Source organism: Corvus brachyrhynchos, unplaced genomic scaffold (assembly GCF_000691975.1).
Source record: "Corvus brachyrhynchos isolate BGI_N302 unplaced genomic scaffold, ASM69197v1 scaffold4, whole genome shotgun sequence".
Taxonomy (NCBI): Eukaryota; Metazoa; Chordata; class Aves; order Passeriformes; family Corvidae; genus Corvus; species Corvus brachyrhynchos.
Window position 1 is genome coordinate 5545111 of NW_008237878.1, and position 6923 is coordinate 5552033.

Consider the following 6923-nt stretch of genomic DNA (forward strand, 5'->3'; position numbering starts at 1 on the left):
CGGGGGCCCCGTCCCGCGATGTGGGGCCGCCGAGGCCGGGCCGTGTGCGGGACGCGGGCCCAGTGCGGGCCCCGTTTCTGTGTTTGTGGGAAAATAAATGTTTGAGGTACCACCGGAACCCGCACAGAGGGGAGGGGTGGGAAGGGACCTGCCTCCCCCGCGGGCTTCCATCGCAGCAGGGCAGCGAACACCGCGCCCTGGGCTGAGGGGAGGAGGAAAGGACCAGAGAAACCTTCATGTTTTCAGAAATAAAGGCTGGGGACACGCAGGCACAAGTCTGTTCTTTGGTCTCTTCTAAAATGTGTTGAAGAACTAGCAGGGAGTTGTCTACAGTTAAATTAGGTGGAAAAAAATACCTTAGTTATTGCTATTAGAAATAAAGAGGCTATATTTTTGATTACATATATTTAATATTTATGAATTTTTACTCGCAGCTGTAATCGAAAGTGGGGTAGTAGCAACAGCACTTGTCAGGAAAGAAGATACAAGATGCCAGTTGAATATATATTCAGATTGATTAACCTGGCAGTTGCCAGCACCAAGATCAATAGTGCAGGCAAGTAAAACGGGACCCTTTGAAGTGTCTGGACCATATTCCATGGGGTAACAATTATCCTAGTGATACAAGAGAAATCTGTATTTTCTACTCTCTGTTGACAGCAAGTTCATTTTGTTACTAGGCATTCTTGAATATTCTTCTGTGGTCATCCAAGTCATGTGACTGCTGTGGGTTAGTTAGCTCATGAAGTCAGGAAAGCAACCACGGAGAAAAAAAAGTATTTTTAAAGCTAATGAAAAACAATAAAGGACCGAGGCTACTTCCAGCAACATTAAAAAGAAAATCACACAATCACAGACCTGCTGGGGTTGAAAGGGATCTCTGGAGATCATGCAGCCCAGCCCCAGGCAGGGTCACCCAGAGCAGGTGACACAGGAACACGTCCAGGTGGGATTTGAGTGTCTGCTGAGACTCCATATCCTCCCTGGGCAGCTGTTCCAGTGCTCTGCCACCCTCAACGTGAAGAAATTCTCCCTCATGTTGAGGAGGAACTTCTTGTGGTTTAGTTTATGGCCTTCGCTCCTCATCTTGTCGCTGGGCACCACTGAAGAGTCTGGCACCATCCTTTTGGCACCTATCTTTGAGATATTTGTACGGATTAGAGATCCCCTCTCAGTCTTCTCTTCTCCAGACTAAACAGGCCCAGCTCCCACTGTCTCTCCTCGTAAGAGAGATGCTCCAGACTCCAGAGAAGGAACTTGTAGCAGCAGTTTATTAGTGCGTTTAGGGTGCCCCATTGCATGCAAAGAGCTGCAGAAAAACCTGGTACCAGTTAAAATGCAAACTGGACAAAAGAGGAAAAGCCCTCAGCACATCAGCAGCTGGTGGAGCAGAGCACTGGCGTGTCCCAGCCAATTGCCTTTAACAGGAGACCCACATGCTGGGCTGCTGTGGGCAGACATTAATGGCAAATTACTGCGTGTTCCTCAGCTCTCTTCTCTTAAAAGTTTCCCTTTTTTTATTTGCTTTTTACACAATATGAAAAGCAAACAAAATCTGCGAGTGAAATTTCCTCCTGTACTGCAAAGCAATCCTGGCACCACCTATTACAGACTTTTGTTATGCAGAACTTCACATCAAGTTCCTGTGCCGCTTGCTCTTGACGTGACCAACAGCTGTTTTCCAACCCTCTGTGGGAACACAGCATTTTCTTAAGCTGATGAGGCGACATCCTGCTTGCCTGTAAGAAAAGACAGATCCTGGCACTCCAGAGGACCAGTGGCAGCAGACAGGTCCCTGCTATCCACGATGGGAGCTACATTCACAGAGGCAGAGTGAAAGTAGAAGAATGGTGGTAACGAGCTGGCAAATGGAAGTATTGAGTTGCGGCTCTTGACATGCCCCACCCCCCAAATCAAAATAAACACGTGTCCTGCGGGACACCGGAGCGTGCTGCAGTGAGCAGCCCAGCACACTGAGTTTTAGCAGCCTCTGAAGGAAACTGTAGAATGTCAAAACCCAATGAAAACCCATAAAAACCGATCAGTTTGAAACCCAATGCCAATCGTTCCCAATCAGTAACACTGCTCTGAAGAAATCCATTCTCTATCCTTGAGTGGCCTTCACACAGCTAAGTGGATCTCTGAGGTTATAATAACAGGTCTTTAGACATTTACTGGTGCAGAAACCTCAACCTATTTCATGCACTCATTCCTCTAAACCAGGAAGTGAGAATGTCTCCTGCTTTGATTTTCTTCCTTTTGTGTCACCTAATCTCTATTTACTAATCTTCCTGATCCAATTAGAGACAATAAAACATTATATGTCTCACCCACCTCTTTGCTTTTGTCCTTGGACCAAAAGGGCCTCTCCCTTTCCCTTCTCATCCGTGAGATGACGGAGTGAACAGCAGTACAAAAACACCTGCAGAGAGGCCCAGGGAGGACATCACCTCAGCTGTGGCACCTACAGATCCTTGACGTGAGCTGAGAGCATCTGACATTCCCCACAGTGCTTAATGTATTCCCCCTCTCCTGTGGACACACAGCTACCCCCACCCCCGGCCATCTGTGACATTAAAAGAGAGGTCCCCTTATTCCCGTGGTACTTGTCCAGCACATTTCTGCTCTTCAGAGTCCTGCAGTCCCTGGGACCCTTCTTTGCCTCTGTGCCCAGAAAGGTGTAGCACCAGCCTACAGTGGCTGTGCCTCAGTGAAAACTGACTGTCCAGAGCTCCCTGTGTGTAGCTGTCTTCTCTCAGCTGGCTGTGCAATGCTTTCCCTTGTCACCTTTGGCCTTCCAGACCAGCTTCCTCAAACTGTCATTATAATGATCCAACATATGAAAATTAAAAAAGGGAACTTAAACGCAGCAAACACACAAAATGTTGCTTTGGTACTCCAAGCTTTGTCATTCTTTGATTTATCTTGTCTAAAGCAGATTCCCCTTGCTTCTGCTGGCATTTTGTTCATTAGAAATCTGCTATTGCATGGTCACCTATGCATTTCCACTTGAAAGAGCACAGGCCTGTCCCCTAATACCTCCCTGCAGTACAAATACTGCTCTGGTAATCTACTAATGCTTTCACCTTTGCAATCCTCTGATAGGTTCCAAGTCATAGAGCAGCATCACATGAAAATGAAAAGGTAGCTCTGGACAAGACTCGATCACCAGATACCAACTGTAGGAAGCAACTGCAATCACGTTATCTCATGGCAGATCTCCAATCTGTGGTGCAGAGGACATTGAACACAGTGCAGGGATTACGTCTGTGCTCACTGAGAAAATGCATCTGCTGGAGGATGAACATCTTAAAGACAAAGCACCAGTACAGGGTCTAAAGCCATGGAAGCCTGAGCCCCACAGGGAGGGTGGGGCCGACCTGCAGCGCTGCAAAGCCTGATTGTGCCAAGTCCCCTCACACCAGACACAAGAGACACATGAAAAAATGGCTTTGGACTATTTTGACAGCTTCCCTCTGTTCAATAGCAACAGCCACAAGACTACTGCAGAGTTGTCATCTCTTTGATACTGGGAGGTGGCAATGCTGGCATCTTCCCTTAGATGCCAGCTCACTCCCTGAGATGAGAAGGTCCAAACACCTGCTCTGCCTTTGAGTTAACCTCCTGCAGAGGCTGTGGACAACATGCTGAGCACAGGGGACACCCTTGGACAAGTATCTATGCTGGCCTTGGCAAGACAGGCAGGAAGAAACAACCCCATGCTGCTGGTCATGGTGTAAGCTGGGCACCACACGGCCTTGAGCTTACTGTATTTATCTGGGCCTAGACTGGTGGAAACCAAAGCCCATGGAAGAGTCAAGTGTCACAGAGGAAGGGGTGTTTTCATGTGCCAGACTGTGCTCAGGGCCAGAGAGGCATCCACAAACTATTTATAACCATAAACCCACGAGCTGTCACACAAATAGTGACAATCACCTGAGCCTCTTGCAGGTCTCACAGCTGTCCTGCATCCCCAGCTACAGAGGTTCTCCAACACCACCACCACCAGCACCTTCCCACTTTTACAGCCAGTCCTAAATACCAGCTAATTACTTTTTTACAGCTGTGTTGAAGGTATGCCAGGTAATTTCATATGATTGTTCTCATACTCAAGTGGAGAAGATGATCCAGAGAGTGAAGTAACTTCCCTGAGGCCAGAGTGAGTCAGTTACTTTGTCAGATCCGTGTCCTTCTAAACACAGACATTTCTGAAAGGCTTTTTAAACCGTAGGAGTGGCATAAAAATAGGTACAGAGAGAGGTGAACAGCCAGCACAGAACTGCACAGGCCTTTGTTCAGGGATCGAGGTTTTGCATGAGGAGTGTGTTACCAAAGCAGCAAGTTCTGTGAGCTGTTACCAAGCACTGAAGCCTTCACAGTGAATATCTAGAGAGCCTGAGAGCTGTCAGCTCATGCCATTAGTGCCTTTGAAGCCATGAGGACAGGCAGGACAGGCCGATGGCTGGCAATGCTTGGGACACTCAGCAGGACCCAGAGTTGGTGCCACTGCTCCTCTCTGCACAGGGTGTTGTGCGATGGGGTGGACCAGCCACATGAGCTCTGCATCCAGGCGTTTTGTGGCAAAGGTGGCCATGTCATGCTGTTGTTGCACCCAGAATGTGTCATGGGACAGGAGCCCGGTGCCACCTGACCTCTGTGAGTGGGACACTTTGTGGAACAGGTGACTTGCATGCTGCCTCTTCCTTAACAGTGAGTCATTGCCAAAAGATGTCCCAAAGACAGCTCTCCGTGGGTAGGAACCAAACTGGCTGCAATGCAGCATGCTCTCTGGGGTCTGCAGGTCCATCCTGAATCCTAAGAGACAGGGGTTGTATGCAGAGGCCTAGGGAGTTCCTCTGGGACTCTCCATGGGAAGGACTCAGACATGTCCCACAGCAGGATTCCCACCTCAAACCCCAGGCACCTCTCTGCAAGCACGGGGTTCTGCATATTAGCTTCAGATCTCTTCAACTCTTTTCAAGTGACAGATTTTCACAATCCCCTCTTGTCTGCTCTAAAAGGAGAAGCAAATCCCGTATCAATGGTAACCACAAGAAGCTGGTATAATTTTGAGTGCATATTTTCAAAGACTGTGACAAAGATACTCAGCCTTGAAGGATAAGGGTGTGTGGGCAGTGAGGTTTGCTTTGCTTTTATCTTGGACAACACTTTTCAATGCCTTGTGCCTCAGCAGCTGCATTTCTGACCCCAGGGAGTTATGACTCACTGTTTGCAAATCTCTGAGCCACCAAATTGAAGGTATGCCTCGCAAAGCATGATCCTAAACTGAAATGCTTCTAAGTGGGTGTTACAGCCCCAGTTTTTCTGTTCCAGCATTCAGGACTGGCTCCATATCGCTGCCGGAATTTCTGGCAAATAGAAATCAGCATCTCTTACTTTTTTTAGAAAAACAGGATCTCTCTGGGCTTGTCTCCTTCAGTGAAGTTCTCAACCAACCTGTGAGCAATGAGGCTACAGAAGATGCATTATCCCATCTACCCCAGGACAACACCAGCCTGAGGAACATCTGTTCTGCCCAATTGCTTCAGACACCAACATCAGAGCTGGGGCTGGCCTTCTGGGGGCTAAGGCTGTCTTTTAGCTGCTTTCTGGGTGACCTGTGTGGGGTTTAGTGAGCCACTGGCTGCCATCCTTTCTGTTGGAGTGGATCAGCTCTCTGACTCAGGGAAAAACAACACAAATGTCTTATCAAATATTTCTTAGCAGGCAGGCAGGAGAGCTACGTGTGAGGAGCCCAAGCCTTCAGAGAAAGAAATAAGGACAAAGGATCACAAGATCCTCACATTTCTTTTTTCCTTGATCATTGATGTTTTTCTTATCAGGAAAGTGACTGCATACACTGCTGCAGACCAATGCTGTTCACAAGGGGTTAATGCTCCCTCTCTTTGGGAGACCTTCGATAGCAAGGAATCACCACCAGCCATCTGGCAGGGTATGATGAGGTTGTCTATGGGGAAGGGGCCACTGCTGACTGCCAGGTCCACACATGCTGAGGTCCATGAACAGCTGGGCTTGGGTCAGAGATTTTGATTCAGCCAGGCAGGGGCTCAGGGGTGCCTTTGCTGGAGAAATGTAAATCCCAGCTGGCACTTCACAGAGCATGATTCAGGGAAGTCCCTGCTGACGGATTCAAAAATTTAGTAACCTGGTGAGAAATCTGCATTATCTCACTGCTTGAACTCAGGCCTCCTGGAGAGAGCAAAAGAGCTGCCAATCTGTAAATGACCCCCTCTTGTTGCTGTCAGTGGGATCCTCAGCTTCCTGCTGTGTGTGGCAGATCCTGCAAAACTGAAGCTTTAAAATCCAGGTTAAACACTACATGAGCAACAGGCTCCTACATAGATACACCAGCAAGTGCTTCCCTTTCCAAAAACAAGCTGAGAAAGAGGAGTTGCTCTATGTGAAGATGGAAACTTCCTTATTGTGCTGAGTGGCCAGTGACAATTCCTCGCCAGACTTCACCGAGGACAGGATCGTGGACCACAGAACTGTACTGGTCTCAGGTGGGTCCTGGCATCACATTTGGCAGACCTTAAAGGGTCAGGAGTTAAAATGCAACAGCACTTATCAGAGAGATGGGCACTAAATCCCACGTCAGTCCCGTGGCACTGGGGCACTGCATCACCGCACAGCCTTTCCCTCACCTTCCGTCCTTCACCCCGGGGACAAACCACCTCCTGAAGTGACCCCAGCAGACGGACTGCCCGCCCCAGAGCCCGGCAGGCAGCGGGAGGGCACAGTGAAACCTGCAGATCCCTGCAGCGCCAGGTGCCCGCTATCCCCGCAGGTCCGAGCGGCTCTTGCCCATCACAAACAGCCCGGAGGTGCCGCCCCGCCGGGGGCTGCAGCCGGGATGCTGCGGGAGGGATCGCTGTTGCCGAGGTGAGGCCGCAGCCATCGGG

At 49.2% G+C, this 6923-nt stretch overlaps 1 long non-coding RNA gene across 2 annotated transcripts in view; it reads right to left on the reverse strand.

Moving 5' to 3' along the window:
• Positions 1–1253: 1253 nt before the first annotated feature.
• The window catches only part of LOC108446276, a 10379-nt gene continuing 4709 nt past the window's right edge, over positions 1254–6923 (reverse strand). The window contains exon 4 of one of the 2 annotated variants that reach the window (XR_001861425.1): positions 1254–2422. This is a non-coding gene — a long non-coding RNA (uncharacterized LOC108446276). Of the gene's footprint in view, positions 5015–6923 lie in introns of both variants that reach the window. The other variant, XR_001861424.1, reaches the window with a different exon arrangement.